This window comes from Vulpes vulpes, chromosome 5, assembly GCF_048418805.1.
Source record: "Vulpes vulpes isolate BD-2025 chromosome 5, VulVul3, whole genome shotgun sequence".
NCBI lineage: Eukaryota > Metazoa > Chordata > Mammalia > Carnivora > Canidae > Vulpes > Vulpes vulpes.
Genome location: NC_132784.1, coordinates 4,211,402 through 4,228,097, shown reverse-complemented (window position 1 = coordinate 4,228,097; position 16,696 = coordinate 4,211,402).

Sequence of the window (16,696 nt, the reverse complement as noted above, 5' to 3'; positions counted from 1 at the left end):
AAGGAAAATCATAACCAGAAGAGACAAAGCAATAATAAGCATTAGACTTGCATATGACACAGATTTGTGTAAGTTTTTCTTCCATTAATCCCATCAGGTGCTCTTAGGAAAGGTAATAGCTGGCTCTGTTAGAAGAGGTAGACAACATGAATAATCAGAAAGGCAATTTCAGCAAAAAGATGAAAGCCATTAGAAATAATTTGGGGGCACCTGGGTGGCTCAGTGGTTTAAGTGCCCAATTCTTGATTTCAGCTCATGTCATGATCTCAGTGTCATGGGATTGAGCCCCAGAACAGGCTTGAATCTGCTTGGGATTCTCTCCTTTATCCTCTGCCTCTTCCTCTATTCATGCTCACTCTTTCTCTCTCTCAACCTACTAACTGAATAAATAAATAAAATATTTTAAAATAAGAAATAGTCTGAAAATGTTAGCAATCTAAAATACAGTAACAGTGGGTACCATAAATACTAAATAAATCACAGCTAGGTATATGATACTCTAACTGCTGCAATCAATAATATATATATATATATATAATGCAGGTAGAGAAAACAGACACATTACCTCCAGAAGATCAAAGGAATTAATCATGTATGATTTATCATTAGTAATAACACAAGCAAGAAGACATTGGAGTGAAATATTCAAATTTGGGGGAAAAATAACCAACCCAGAATTCTGTACCCAGTAAAAACATACTTCAAAAGTGAAGGAGAAATGAGATATTTACAACAAACACTGAGGTAATTCATTGTGGACTGATATACATTATAAGAAATGAAAAAGAAGGTTATTCAGATAGAAGATATATGATATTTGAAAGAAATGTGGCACTATACAAAGAAATGAAAAGCATTAGAAATTAAATAAGTGAAGATAAAGTAAAAATCATTTTCCTTATTTGTAATATCTGTAAATGGTAAGTGACTATTTAAGGTAAAAATGTATTGTGTGCTTAAAGTATGTATATAAGTCATATTATGCTAAGCAAAGTAAGTCAGTCAGAAAAAGACAAATACCATATGATTTCACTCATATGTGGAATTTAAGAAACAAAACAAATGAGTGAAGGCAAAAGAGAGAGAAACTGGCAAATCAAGAAACAGACTTTTAACCGGAGAACGAACGGATGGTTACCAGAGGAGAGGTGGAAGAGGGGATGGTGAAATAGGTGATGGGGACTAAGGAGTGCACTTGTCGTGGTGAGTACCAGGTAATGTATGTAAGATTGAATCACTGTATTGTACTCCTGAAAGTAATAGTGAAATATATGGCAAAAATGGTGGATAGGAGGATTTAGGGATACTGTCAGAAGATTTTGGTAAATGACATCAACATTATGGTGACATAAGATATTCCTCCTCACCCCCCCCCTTTAAAAATTAGACATTTACCCATGAACAAAAGTACCACTGTGGAAGTTGTGAGATCCAGTATCATATGCTAAGGGGCCCAGGAGGAGTCTTGTCCACCTGTGCATCTAGTAATAAGGACACAGATCTTACTATCAGTGGCAGAACGAGCAGAGACAGTGAATCTGCCTCAACACCTGTCAATCCAGGCAGGAAAAAAACATGGAGAGTGTTGACCTGGGTAAATATCCAAGGATAAGAGAAAATTTATGTCAGTCCAGCCTTCCTAAAAGGAGATTCTAGCACACCATGAGATTCTAGCACACCATTAGAGCAAAAATAAATATGAATTTAGAGGGACTCCTGGGTGGTTCAATGGTTGAGTGTCTGCCTTCAGATCAGGCCATGATCCCAGGATCCGGGATCGAGTCCCACCTCAAGCTCCTTGCAAGGAGCCTGTTTCTCTCTCTGCCTCTCTCTCTCTCTCTCTCTCTCTCTCTCTCTCTATCATGAATAAATAAATAAAATCTAAAAAAATTATCTATTAAAAATATATGAATTTAGATAGCAGAACATTACTTAAGAAATATATTTCTCTGTAGGAGATCCAGAGTATTGAGGTGAAACATTGTCCTACACATTATAATGAACCTGTCAAAAACCAAAGATAAAGAGAAAATTCTGAAGAGGCCAGGGAAAAAAAGTATTGTACGCTACAAAGTAACCCTCACTAGGCTACTAGCAGATTTCTCAGCAGAAATTACAAGTCACAAAGGTTAAACAATGCTAGAATGGCAAAACCCAAAACAAAATGACATTCTTGACTATCACAAACTGAAGAAAACCTCTTACAGGTAGGAAAAGGGATTTTAAAAAATAACCTGAGAGGTACAAAAATAAATTCTGGCCTAGACATGCAGCTAGGGGCAGGAAACAATCTCTGGCAAGGCATAAGCCCCAAGAACCAGGGAGAAAATGACAGTGAATTAATAAAAACACATAACAACCCTACCCTACCTTCCACACAGAACTAACAAAAATGAAGTAACAGTTACCACTGTTTATTGTTGGAACAAAGTCAAGAGGATGGAGAAAGTCTCTTTCTGAAACACAGCACAAAAGAAATAACTAAAACTGAGAATGGAGTAGATTTAGTGAGAAACTATCCAGCAAACCAGAACTTGCCTCCACACAAGAGAATGCTAAAGGAGTTTCTAGGTTGTAGTGCACTGAGAGTAACCATAGTAACAAGTCCCAACCTAGATCAACTGCTGAATAGATATACTCAATTCCCATACTAAGGCTTAACATAAGAAAAAAACATGCCAATTTCCAAATTTAAAAAAAATGATTTATTTCGGTCTCTACTGAACCAAATGAAGATTTCCAACTTTCAGTAAGAAAATTACAAGTCATAATAATAAGCAAGGGGAAATAATACAATGTTAGGAGATTAAGCAACCAACACAATCAGACTTATATGTGATATTGCTTTGAAAAATATGAGAAACAAGATTTAAAATAGCCATGATTTGTAACTTAAATGTTCTAAAGGAAAAAGTATTCAACATCCAAGAACACATGGGTAATCTTGGAAGAGAAATAAAAACTCTAATAAAGAATCAAAAGAAAATATTAGAATCACAGAACACTACAACAAAGATGAACAATGCATTTGACAGTCTTACCAGCAGAGCTGGGAGAGATAGGAAAGAAATAGTAAGGCTGGAAATAATAGAAATACACAAATAGAAATACAAAGAAATGATACAGGAAAAATAAAAAGACAAGGCATCCAAAAGTGGAAAGACAATAACAAATGCAGATATAGTTGGAATCCCAGAATGAGCCAAGATACAGAGTAGAAGATATATTTGAAAACAATTTTAAAACTATTCCAAAATTTTAAAATTAAAACTTTTAAAAACTCACAGAACACCAAAAAAAAAAAAAAAAGCAACAAAACAAAAACAGAAAACTCCTAGACATATATTCAACAAACTGAGAATTGAATACAGGGGAAAATCTAGGAAGGAGCCAGAGAAAATAAGCACGTTACTTATACAGGCAGAGAGATAAGAATAACAGCAGATTTATAATCAGAAACTATACAATTCAGAAGAAAATGAAAGACATCTTTAAAGTGTTGAAACAGAAAATAAAAGCTATTAATTCAAAATTATATAGCCAACCAACATCTCTCTCTTTTTTTAAAAAAGATTTTATTTATTTTAGAGAGAGATACAGAGCACAAGTAGGGGGAGGGGCAGAAGAAGAGGTAGAGAGAGAATCCCAAGCAAACTTGAGCCTAATTCAGGATTTGATCCCACAACTCTGAGATCATGACCTGAGACAAAATCGAGAGTAAGATACTTAACCAACTGAGTCATCCAAGTGCTCCAACTAACATATCTTTTAAACAGAAAGAGGAATAAAGATTTTTTTTTCAGAAAAAGATTTACGCTACAGGAAATAAATATGCAATAAGTTCATTAGTCAGCAACAATTATGATACCACAGAGAATTTAAATCTACACAAAGTGATATATAGTATTATAAATAAAATCAGTTAAGATAATTACAAAATTCATTTATTTCTTATTTTAATAGCTTTAAAAAGTACTTGTCTAAAGCCAAAATATTAGCAATGTATTGTATGATTATAACATCTATAAGAGTAAAATGTATGACAAAAATAATACAAATGGGGCAGCCCCGGTGGCACAGCAGTTTGGCACCGCCTGCAGCCCAAAGTGTGATCCTGGAGACAGGGGATCGAGTCCCACGTCAGGCTTCCTGCATGGAGCCTGCTTCTCCCTCTGCCTGTGTCTCTGCATCTCTCTCTGTGTGTGTCTCTCATGAATAAATAAATAAAATCTTAAAAAAATATATACAAATGATAAGGATTAATAATTGTAAGTATAATAAACACCTTATAAGAAACAAAGTGTATAATATTATTTGAAGGTATATACTGATTAATTAAAAACTAAACCCTAAGATAATCACTAAAACAACTTTGAAAAGAATGCAAACACTAAGCCAATAATGAAGATAAAATATAATTATAAAACTTAACATTTAATCCAAATAAAGATAAGAAAGGGAAAATAAAACAAAGTACAATGAAAAAAATAGAAAATAGTCCACAAGATATTAACTTATAATTTATCTTATTAAGATATAACAAGATAGGGATGCCTGGGTGCTCAGCAGTTGAGCGTCTGCCTTCAGTTCAGGGCCTGATTGCAAGTCCAGGGATCGAGTCCCGCATCAGGCTCCCTGCAAGGAGCCTTCTCCTTCTGCCTATGTCTCTGCCTCTCTCTCTCTGTCTGTCATGAATAAATAAATAAAATCATTTTTAAAAAGATATAACAAGATAAACGATTTTCATCCAATATTCTCAATAATTACATTAAATAGTAATGGCCTAAGCACATCATCAAAAGATTGATAAGTTGAATGGAGAAAAGAGTTCCTGTTTATAATGAACACACTTCAAATGTAAATACAAACCAAAGTTAAAAATGAAATTCTAGAAAATGTATTCCATATAAATAGTAACCAGAAGAAAGCTAGACAAGGTACTTAATGTTTATAAACATGTACTTTTAAAAAAGAACATTAGCAAAGAAAAAGAAGAACACCATATAATTATAGAAAGGTCAATTATCAAAGAGGACACAAAAATCCTAATGATTATACACTTAAAAATAGATTTTCAATATAAATGAAGCAAAAACTAATATAGATGAAAGATGACACAAGCAACTCACAAATATGACTGAAGACTCTAATACTTAGCTCTCAGAAACTTATAAAACAAGTATATAGAAAGTAATAACATAGATGACCTGAGCAGTGTTATCAGTTAACTTGAACTGATATTTGATAGAACATTTTACCCCAAAACAGCAAAATTCACATTCTTTTCAAATTTACATGGAGTATTCTACAATCTTGGCTGCCCAAAATAAACCTTAACAAATTTACAAGAAATTCAGGTTATGTAGAGTATGTTCCTGGATGAGAAGAAAATTAAAGGAGAAATTAAGTATATGGAAAATCTCTAAATATTTTTAAATTAAAGAGCATATTTCTAATTAACAAATGGTTAAAAAAGAAAACTCAAGGAAAATGATAAAAACATTTGAAATGAAAAGTGTATGAAAATGAAAATGTAACATATCAAAAATTTTACACTGTTGAATCAGTACTAAAACAGTGTTTAGAGGAAAATTTAAAATGTTGTCTTTCTATAACAAAAGAGGAAAAGTCTCAAATCAATCCTTAATGTACCTTAAGAATTTTTTTATATCAAGTTAAAGAAAAAATTAAACAATAATATTAGCAGAAATCAATAAATTGAGAACCTCCTCCTTCAAAAATAAAGTAAAATAATTGGAGCTTTAAAAAGATCAATAAATATAATAAACCTCTAGGCAGATTAGCCATTTAAAAAAAAGTAATTACAAACATTGAGAATGAAAAGAGCACATTCCTCGCTGCATCATTATTCATTCTACAGACATTTATTTATTTATTTTTATTTATTTATTTATTTATTTTAATTTATGATAGTCACACACAGAGGGAGAGAGAGAGGCAGAGACATAGGCAGAGGCAGAAGCAGGCTCCATGCACGGGGAGCCCGACGTGGGACTCGATCCTGGGTCTCCAGGATCACGCCCTGGGCCGAAGGCAGGCGCTAAACCGCTGCGCCACCCAGGGATCCCTCTACAGACATTTAAAAGGATAATGAAGAAATACTACATTCTATGCCCATAAATTTGACCCATTAGATGAACTGAAAAAGTGCCCTGAAATATTATTACTCGAGAAGACATAGATATATATATTAGAGAAATTAAATTTGTGTAAAAACATTCCACAAAGAAAACTCCAGGCCCAGATGGTTTCAACATTAAATTTTACGAAACACTTAAGAATAAAATAATACCAATTTTATCCAAATATTTTAATTAATTTTTATATATTTTTAGAGAAGGGGAAAAAGGAGGGGGGGAGGGGGGAAGAGGGAGAGAGTGAATTCTAAGCAGGCTCCACACCCAGTGCAGAGCATAATGCAGGGTTTGATATCAAGACCCTGAGATCATGACCTGAGCCAAAATCAAGAGTCAGAAACTTAACTGACTAAGCACCCTATGCAAATATTTTTAGAAGATAAAAAAGCAAGACTACTTCTTAGTATATTTTACTAGTTCAAGTGATACCATGATACCAAAATGATATAATGGAAGTATAAGAAGAAAAAACTGAAAAACAAGATCCCACATGAACAAAAATGCAAAATCCTCAACAATATATAAGAAATCAATTCTTTAAATGATAAATTCATTAAAATGATAATACATTATTACCAGTGTGATTTATTCCAAAAATTTAAGGCTGGTTCAACACCCAAATTCAATCAATATAATTCATTCTATTAACAGACAAAAGAAACTCAATTATGAGCTCTTCAAAAAATGAAGAAGAAAACCTTTGACAATATTCAATACCCATTTATAATAATAATAATAAAACTTCTAGAAGACTGGGAATAGGGAAAAATTTCTGCAACCTGATAAACAGCATCCACAAACACATTACAAACAGAAATCAACACTACACTTAATTTCATATTTAATGGTGAAGGACTGACTTCTTTCCTTATAAAATTGAGATCCGCCCAAGGATTTTTTTTATTTTTTATTTAAATTCAATTTAATTAATATGTACTATATTATTATTTTCAGAGGTAGAATTTAGTGATTCACCAGTTGCATACAACACTCAGTGTTCATTAATTCAAGGATACATATTTTTTATATAACATTGTATCAAAAGTATTGTTTGGTGCAATAAATCAAGAAAAATCAAATAAAAGGCATAAAATTATGCAAAGAAAGAAATAAAACTGTTTCTATGTGCATATTGCATATGCATTGTCTATGTAGAACTTTCTCAAGAATCTGGAAATGGCCTGGAACTTTGTGAGTTCATCAAGATGCCAGGAAACATAGTCAATATACCAACATCCTATACAGGATTCACACATGATTGACAAGTTGAATCTATGACCATCTGGACAAAAAAAAAAGGCGTAATAGTCAAAAATATCCTACAAAAGAACAAAGCTGGAGTATTCATGCTACCTAATAAAAATGTAAAGCTGCAATAAAACAAAAAAAAAAAGACATTATTGGGGAAAAAATAAAACCAAAATCGAGTGCTCAGAAATTGACTCACACTCCTATTGTGAATTGATTTTTGACAGAGATGCAGACAGTTTAATGAAGAAAGAATAATGTTTTGAACAAATGATGCTGAAACAATTGGATATCCATATAAAAAAAAGTAAAGAAATAATGAAACCTTAATCCATATCTTTCACACTATACAAAAACTATCTCAAAATGGACTGTAGACTTAAATGTAAAATATAAAACTATAAAGCTTCTACAACAAAACATTAGAGACAATTTTTGTGAACTTGAGTTAGGAAAAAGTTTAATACTATGCCAAAAGCATAATTAAAAGATCATAAATTGCATTTCACTGAAATTAAGAACTTCTGATATTTGAAAGATATCCTTAAGAGAATGAAAATAACAGGCCACCTATTTGAAAAAAAAAAATATCTTCACTTCACACATACAATAAATGATTTGTATCCATACTATGTAAAGAATTCTCAAAACTCAATAAGAAAAGTATAGACCTAATATATGTAATCAGCAAAGGTTTAAACAGAATATAGATTACAAACAACACATACAAAGATGATCAACATAATTAATCATTAAGTTGCATTAAGTTTAATTTGCATTAAAACCACAGTGAAATACCACTAAACACCTACTAAGAGTGTCATATGTATGGCACACTGTGATGGAATAATGACATCCAATTATGTCCACATCCTAGCTCCCCAAAACTATGAATATATTGCACTATGGGACATGTGTTTTCTATTCCTATTATTATTTTTTCTATTCCTATTATTGAAGTAGAGTATAACCTCCTGTCCCTTGGCTTTGGGTTTGGCCGGGTGACTTGCTTCAACCAATGGAATATTAGTGACCATGAAGCGATCAAAGCTTATAAAGCATATTTGTGATTTCCTTACTTTCTTTAATTTCTGTCATCACCATAAAAATAACTGGCCCCAGCTAGCCTGCTAATCTCTGAAAAGGGTAATAGATTCATAGAGCAGAGCCCAACCTAGATTAGCCAATTTATCCATGAGGATAAATGTTTGTTTTAAACCACTTAGTGTTAGGGTAGTTTGTCATACAGCATATTTACAGATACTGAACAAAGGTGAGCAGGTAAGGTTTTCTGAAGGGGTTGATGATTTGGAGTGAAAAATAGTAAATTATAGTTAAATCAGAAATAAGTCATTAGAATTATGGCTTTACTTGCTATTTTACAATAAATAAGTTTTGGAAACCCTCTTAGCCTTTGTTTCTTTGTTAAATTGGATGTAGTATCCAATAGAGTTATGTGAGTATTACATGTGATGCATATAGAAAAGTGTGGGATCTCATATATATGATATATGACTTTATATTGATAGGATTTGAAAAGAATAAGAATTGCAGCAAAATATTTTGTGGATATCAATAATACTTGATCCCAATACTATTATCAATAAATTAGGGATAGTGAGGAACCAAGAGTTTATTAACTTAACTTCAAATTGGATTTCTGACTGACTCCCAGTGGAACATCAGAACAAATCTTTGCTAATGCAGGGTAATGTTAAATCATTTCATACATCAATCATCTTAAAAAGCAAGATATCAAAGCAATGTAGATCAAGAGTATCAGGTCCTCCCATGAAGCTGAAAGTATCGGCTAGTGGCAGTCACTACCCATTAACACAACACCTTGCTTTCTGACTCTGATGCTGCCATTAAGCATATCAAAAACATTGGCTCTACTTAATGATGCATTTCCCAAAATGTGATCCTTGGAACAATAATTCTTTGGAATATTATTAGATATTTCATGGAGGAAAATAATTTCTATATTCTAAATAGTTTCATAATTTGGGGGCTCAACAAATATATTTACATGTTCAAGTCCTCCAGAAAAGCAAGGATAAAGGAAAATATTATATACATCATACAAATTACCCATATCCATTGTCTACAAAAACAATTTTCCTAAGGCCTACAGTGAGGTACTACATTTTAGAGGACATATTTAGATAAACACTGGACTTATGCAAGTATTAGGCTGGCACACCCAATAGAACTTGAGCCCAAAAAGTGGCTGATTTTCTTAATAGCCATAAAACACAAGAACATTCCTATAGGAAGATAAATTTAACCTATTACCATCATTGTGGAAAGAGACAATAATCTATGTTATTAGTATTTAAAGAGAAATCAGAATAAATATGATGATTAAGCAAGGTCTTTAAAACTGAGAACTTTCAGTATAATGTCTGTAATTTATTGGTCATCTCTCAGGTTCCAGGCAGGTGATAAGAAACATTATATATATTATTCCATGTATTACTCCCACGACAACCCTGAGAAGTAAAAATCATTATTCCTATTTTACACACACAAAAAAATTCAGACTGAGCATTTGTGAAACTCTCCTATGGTTATAGTTAGTAAATGGCACAGGGTGGGCAGTAGCACTTGCATTAACAATTTCCTCACGTATTGGCTCCTAAGCTTGGGTCTTTAAGCCCACCAAAGTGCAGTCATTCAGCAACTTCTCCCAAATTTCATTAACTGACTGATGCTTCAAAATACACATACACACAGACCCACACTTCCCTCTTGGGTCTGTCAGCAAAGGGAGGTATCACAGTGTTGATGAAGTAAAGCCATCACCTGATGCCAAGGAAAGAAAGAATGGTCAAAGCCCCTGAGTACAGGTGATGGGAAGATATCATAGAGGACAAGACATGGCAGATCATGGCCAATGACCACATGGCTTCTTGGAATAATGCCTTTAACAGTGACCCTTCCTAGGATGCTTGGGTGGGTCATTCAGTTAAGCATCTGCCTTTTGCTCGGGTCATGATCCCAGGGTTCTGCTTTAGTGGGGAACCTACTTCTCCCTCTCTCTCCGCTGCTCCCCCTGTTTATGCTCTCTTTTTCTCAAATAAACAAAAAAGAAATAACATCTTAAAAAAAATAGTGAGCTTTCCAACTGCAAGAACTTCCTGGGTAGAGGGCCTCTCCCATCTATAGCAGCTGTCTCAGGGAAGACTTCAAGTTCCTTACTGGTACTTCCCTCCATCACTCCCTTATCTCCAGTTCTTATCTCTCACCTTCTTATAGTCTGGGAAAAATACTTTTTCCTTGAACCTGCATAGATTTTGCCTCTTTTTCAAATTTTATCCCCTACTTAACCAAATTAGTTCTCCCATTCCCAAAGATAGAGAAGTTTAGTGTTCAAACTCTAGCAGAAGGTATTGGGAAGTAGTTTCAATTCAAAGTGTCCACATTAGAACCCTAATTATAATTTTAACTTTTTAAACTTCCTTACTGTGTATATGGAAATCCTTCACAAAAATAATTGTGTGTTCACCAATATCTCTTTAGATTTTCTTTTTTTTTTTTTTTTCTTAAGAGTTTATTTATTTATGAGAGACACAGAGAAAGAGGCAGAGACACAGGCAGGGGAAGAAGCAGGCATTCTGTGAGGAGCCTGATGTGGAACTTGATCCCAGAACCCCAGGATCACAACCTGAGCAGAAGGCAGACACTCAACAACTGAGCCACCCAGGTATACCATCTCTTTAGATTTTCAAAACAAATTGGCAAAAATTTAAATTTATCTAATAACTCTTTAACACACAAAGTTGAAAATTGATTTTTATAACATAACAGCATAACATAACAACACATAATAACATAACATAGTAAGTAAGAAATATTGAGCATGTACTGCACACCAGGCTCTGTTCTAATCAGTCTATGTTTATTATCCTATTGTGTGATATGGCTCCTTATCCTGTTTAGTGTTAAAAACAGAGCTGAACAAGGGTCTGAGCCTTCATATTAAAAAGTTTCTTTGTAGAACTCCCAGAAAAAATGTATTTATGTTTTTTATTTGGACATATCATTATAAAGTTCCCAAACACAATGAACAAAGCTCCTAAAAGAAGAAAAAAAATTCCTATCAAGGAAAAAATCCTACTGGCCTCAGACTTATTATCAGAAATATTGAGTGCCATAATAAAATATAGTAGTGATTTTAATGATCAGAGTAAAAATAATTTTCATTATAGCTTTCTATACTTAGCTAAATAATTAGCATAGCATACTGAGTGAATATAGCATATACACATATTCAAAAATTCAGAAATTTTATTCTTTTATTATTCTTGATTGGAAAATTACTTGAGGAAGTACTTCACCAAAACAAGAGGCTACATAATTCATTAGAAATGTGTAATCCATGAAAGAATGGATTTAATCCAGAAGAGCTATTAAGGGAAGTTTCAGGAAGGAAGCTGTGAAGCAGTATCAGGAACAATGAATATAAATTAGGGCAGGAATATGGAAGTTTATGGGAGAAAGGAAGGATGGGTCAACATTCAAAAACAATAATAATAATAATGCAATCCATCATATCAACAGGCTAAGTAAGAAAAACTGTATGATCATCAGTAGATTAAGGAGAAAAGATTGGAAAGGAAGAAATAAAACACTGTTTGCAGGACAATATGATCATTTATGAAGAAAATCTCAAAACACACATAGAACTACTAAGTGTTTATAGCAAGTTTACAGAATACAAGGTTAATACGCGAATTTCAATTGCTTTCCTGTATATCATTAATGAATACTTGGCCTTGAAATAGAAAAGATGATATATTTTATATTAACATAATGAAGGAAGCATTTAGATATAGACCTAACAAAATATGTGTAAGATTTGTGAGGAAAACTACAAAACTCCAGTGTAAAAGATATAAATTAATTGAAAGATATTTTATATTCATAGATTAAAAAGACTAATATTGTTAAGATGTCCACTTTTCTCAACATGATCTTTAAATTTGATGTAATACCAATCAAAATTGCAGCAAAATATTTTGTGGATATCAACAAAATAATTATAAAGTTTATATATTTTTATATATGCAAAAGACCCAGAATAATCAACACAATATTAAGGAAAAACAAAGTTGGAGGACTGACGCTGACCTCAACATTTATAATATTTATGATGAAACTATTATTAAGACAATGTGGTATTAGCATCTCACAGAAATACACACACATATGTCAAGACTGATCATATTGCACACTTTAAATATGTGTACTCTCTTACAGGTCATTATAATTTAACAGCAAAGCTGAAAGAACAAACATTGTAAAGTTTATCAGCCAAATATGTGAAATGGAGACAAGAAGCTGGAAGACTACTGAAATCAAATATATATATTATCCTTTAGACTTTGAGCAAGAAAAACATTTACCTAACAGAAAACATTGTCACCTCATGTAGTCTTTGAGTAGAACAATAATTTTACACATACTATCTGTAAGAAATAGAAATGAAAAGAAGTTGGAACTCAGAAAAGGAGCCCAGAACTGCAGAAAAAACAAAACTGATAAGCTACTTTTATCTCTAATCCAGGTCCCTAGACTGAAGAAAAATGCTAGATAGCATTGAGATGACTTATGAAAAAGTGGACAGTCAATAGAATGCCTGTGATTTAAAGGAGTCTCTTATGAGCCAAATAGGTTCTTGGAATGCCAAGCTGAATGGGAAAATACTCCAAGAATATAGCAAGTAGACTGATTTCTGACAGTATGGTGGCAGCCATGGATCCAATACAAAATTTAATGACATTCAACATAAATCAATGTTGTGTAATCATTCTTATGATTATGTATTTCTTCTTTCTGTTTCATTAATGTTATTCTTGCATCCCAAACTGAATTTTCAACTACTTCTGGTTAAATACTGTGTATTCTTCTTAAGTTGACCTGTCTTAGTGACTGGCAGCACTGTTTGTAGGAAGAGGCAAAGTCAGCCTGAGTTCAGTGAGTGGCCTTAGTGTCTTCTTTCAGAGAGAGGCTCCTGTAATCACTTCACATAAAGATGAAAGAATGAGAGGACACACACTAGTGGAGAAAACACAGAAAGAAACAGAAAGACCAGGATCTCCAGTATTCCAATGCAATATTTACTAGCTGAGGTACTTGGAGTATAGTTACTGGTTACAAAAGAAAACAAACTCCATCCCAGATGGCTCAGATACTTAAGTATAATTTACAGAATGTGGGCTAAGATAAGGAAAGTCAAGGATGATGAGGTAGTCAGAGACTACGAAGATGTGGGAGTCATTACTACTTGAAATATGAAGAAGCAGGAGAGGAATTACTATTATTAGGGTCCATTGAGCCCAAGTCACCAAGAGGAGCTGCCTGACCGGTGGTGAAGTTATAGAGATGAGAAGCCACTGCCAGAAACACAGCTGACAGTAAGAAGACAGGTTGAATAAATACCTCAAACTCTACTCCTGCCCTCAAACTCTACTCCTGCCCTCAAACTCTACTCCTGCCCTCTAGTCTTTTGTTGTGCCTCCCATTAACTATGGCAACTGGAAACTGGCAGGTGTGGGAGTCCAGGTGACCCAATCCACAGTGGCCAGCCTCCTAGGGCACAGAGCAAGGCAGATAAAGAAAGAGAATGGGTGCATGGTGGGTGGGGGTGGTGAAAAATTTAAAAAACCCTTGAAGGGTATGTTCTGATTTCTCTGAGGTAGCATCTACCTCAGAGGCTTTTAATAAAGATTAAATGATATTTTCAGTGTAGGTTTCATAGAAACTGTGCAACAAACATTAGTTTTCCTTCTTTTCATACAGCATTAAGTACAGGTGGTAACAAAGGAACTCTGAATACTGTCTGAAGGATGAAGCAGAAGAGAAACAAAGAAGCTTAAAGTCACAAAGTACATTATTGAGAGAATTTTTCTTCAAGTCTGAGACAAAGGGGACTCCCTGAGTATCAGGGCAGTGAGCAAAGGGAATCAGCTCATAGCAATTGCAACCTGGTATGCATTTAAATATATAGCAACCCAATTCTCTCCAATCTGCAATTATTTTCTCACTCTTAAATAATGCAAGAATGATGACTAAGCCATCCTAAATCAAGATGCTTTCAAGAGTAGAGTTAGCTCATGACAACTGATGAGTATCTCCACCTAGTATCTTTAGACTGGTTGTAAACAAGCTTAACAAAGAGCATATAAGGCCTCACATTTGGCAAGTGTAAATAAAGAAATGTATATTGACGTCTAATGACTCCCTTAGTGTAATTGGAATCAAGTAGGTAGCTTGCAAGTCACTGCAATATTCTACTAAGGGGAGAGATAAAACAATTCTTACAATTCTTTGTATTGTATGTTTATAATGTTTTCTGGCAGAAAAGGAAATTAAGAAAAGGAATCCTTTCTCCAATTGGGTTTTTTTGGTGAAATTCACAGATTTTTGGTGAAAAGTCATATTGTCAGGACATATTGTAAGTGTTTGACCCACTTGTATTAAGACCTGAGAAACAAGTGAGTGATGTTGCTAACTTTCTGCAGAAAAGAATTGCATTCTCCTCCTGCTCAAAAAACTCAGTATCCTTTATTTCTAGCTTTATCCAGTCCAGATTTCTGTGCCTGACTTAAATCATTCCAGAATTTGCCTTGCTAATATATCAATTCAACCATCCATAAATATTTTCTGAATGAATTGCTTTATCCCTAAAAACATAAAAATCAGTAAGACATGGTTATTGACCTCAATTGAGGAGCTCTTAGTTTTGTTGGAAGATAAGCCATGTAGACTAAGTTTGTCCAGTGGTTACAGACACATTCAGCATAGATATGAATACAAAGGAGGCAGTGGTGAATTTCACCCAGGGAAAAGCTGAAATTCTACCTACCATCCACCTTTTTCCTTAACACGTTTATTCATTTAGACACCATGTATGAGTGGCCTCTACGCTAGATATAGGATGTGGCTAAGACAAGGCTGCCCAAAATACTTTGTGTGCTTATGCTCCTGCAAGAATTAGGTAGGGTAAAATATTGGAAAACCACATAGCAGAGCCATAAAAATTTAATGACTAAATTTTGAGGTTTGGAAGAGTAGGAGAATGACCAGAGGAAGAGAGAGGAAAAGGTAGAAGAAAATATGTTATGACACCTCACTGAAGCCAGACTATCATCCACACAGGACAGAATAGGCTAGATTATGAGAGCTTTCCCTATGTGCTAGTCTGGTTTATAGTGCCGTCTCTCTACCCAGCTTCTTTATGTGGAAATAAAATGAATCCCCTCTCAGAATAGTTTATAACACAAAAGAGACTGAAATATCTGTGAGGAAAGAAATAATTTTCTCTCAAAAAATGAGCAAAGCAGTCTTCATTGTAATATTCCCAATGTGTCCTTGAGCACTATGTTATTTTGAATTGACTGATTTTATTTTAAAACTTCTTTGTTTGTTTGCCTCTCAATGAACTAGGACAGTGGTAAGAATTCAATTAAATATGTATTTATTGAGTCACTGTTATGTGCCAGGCACTGCCCTCGTAAAAATTCAACCCTGTTCTCAAAAAGCTTTCAATCTAAGAAAGAAATGTGACAACAAATAATAATATGATCAGTGCAATAATAAAGAACAGTTAACAGATATAAGTAGTACTGCAAAAAAAGAAAACTCACTATCAGAAGAATTGGAGAAAGTTTTATAGCAGAAAAAAATCACCTAGCAGATTTTAAAAGTTAATGAGGAGCGATGTCACAGCAATAGTAGAATATGGTGCTTCAAGAATTGGTCTCTCCACTGAAATGATTAAGCTAGCAAAAACAGAAAGATGCAACTTTTTTTTTTGGGGGGGGAATACTGGAACCTAGTCAAAAACTTACAGCAACAAGAGGAGTGTTTAATAAGGAAATGAATACTAAAATTAGGTAATCAATTGCTGAAGCATTTTTGTTCATTTGCCTGCCATTCTTTATTCCTCAACTCAGCATTAACAGTAGGTGTGGTGACCCACATTCTTAATGTGTCTTGCTAGTGTGAGAGGTGTTAGAGGGGCAATGTAGACCTTTTCTCAAAATCTGTGATTGCACATTTTAACTGCCTGATGATTCCCTGAATACTAGCACAAAGGTGTCCCTTTGGTTTACTACCTTGTTATGGAGTGGCCTTCTAGGCAGCATCTGTGGAAAGTATTTTTTTTTTAAGATGTCATCCATTTATCTAAGAGAAAGAGTGAAAGATGATTTGTATGAAAGAGAAGCAGACTCCCTGCTGAGCAAGGAGCCTGACATGGAGCTCAATCTCAGGACCCTGAGATC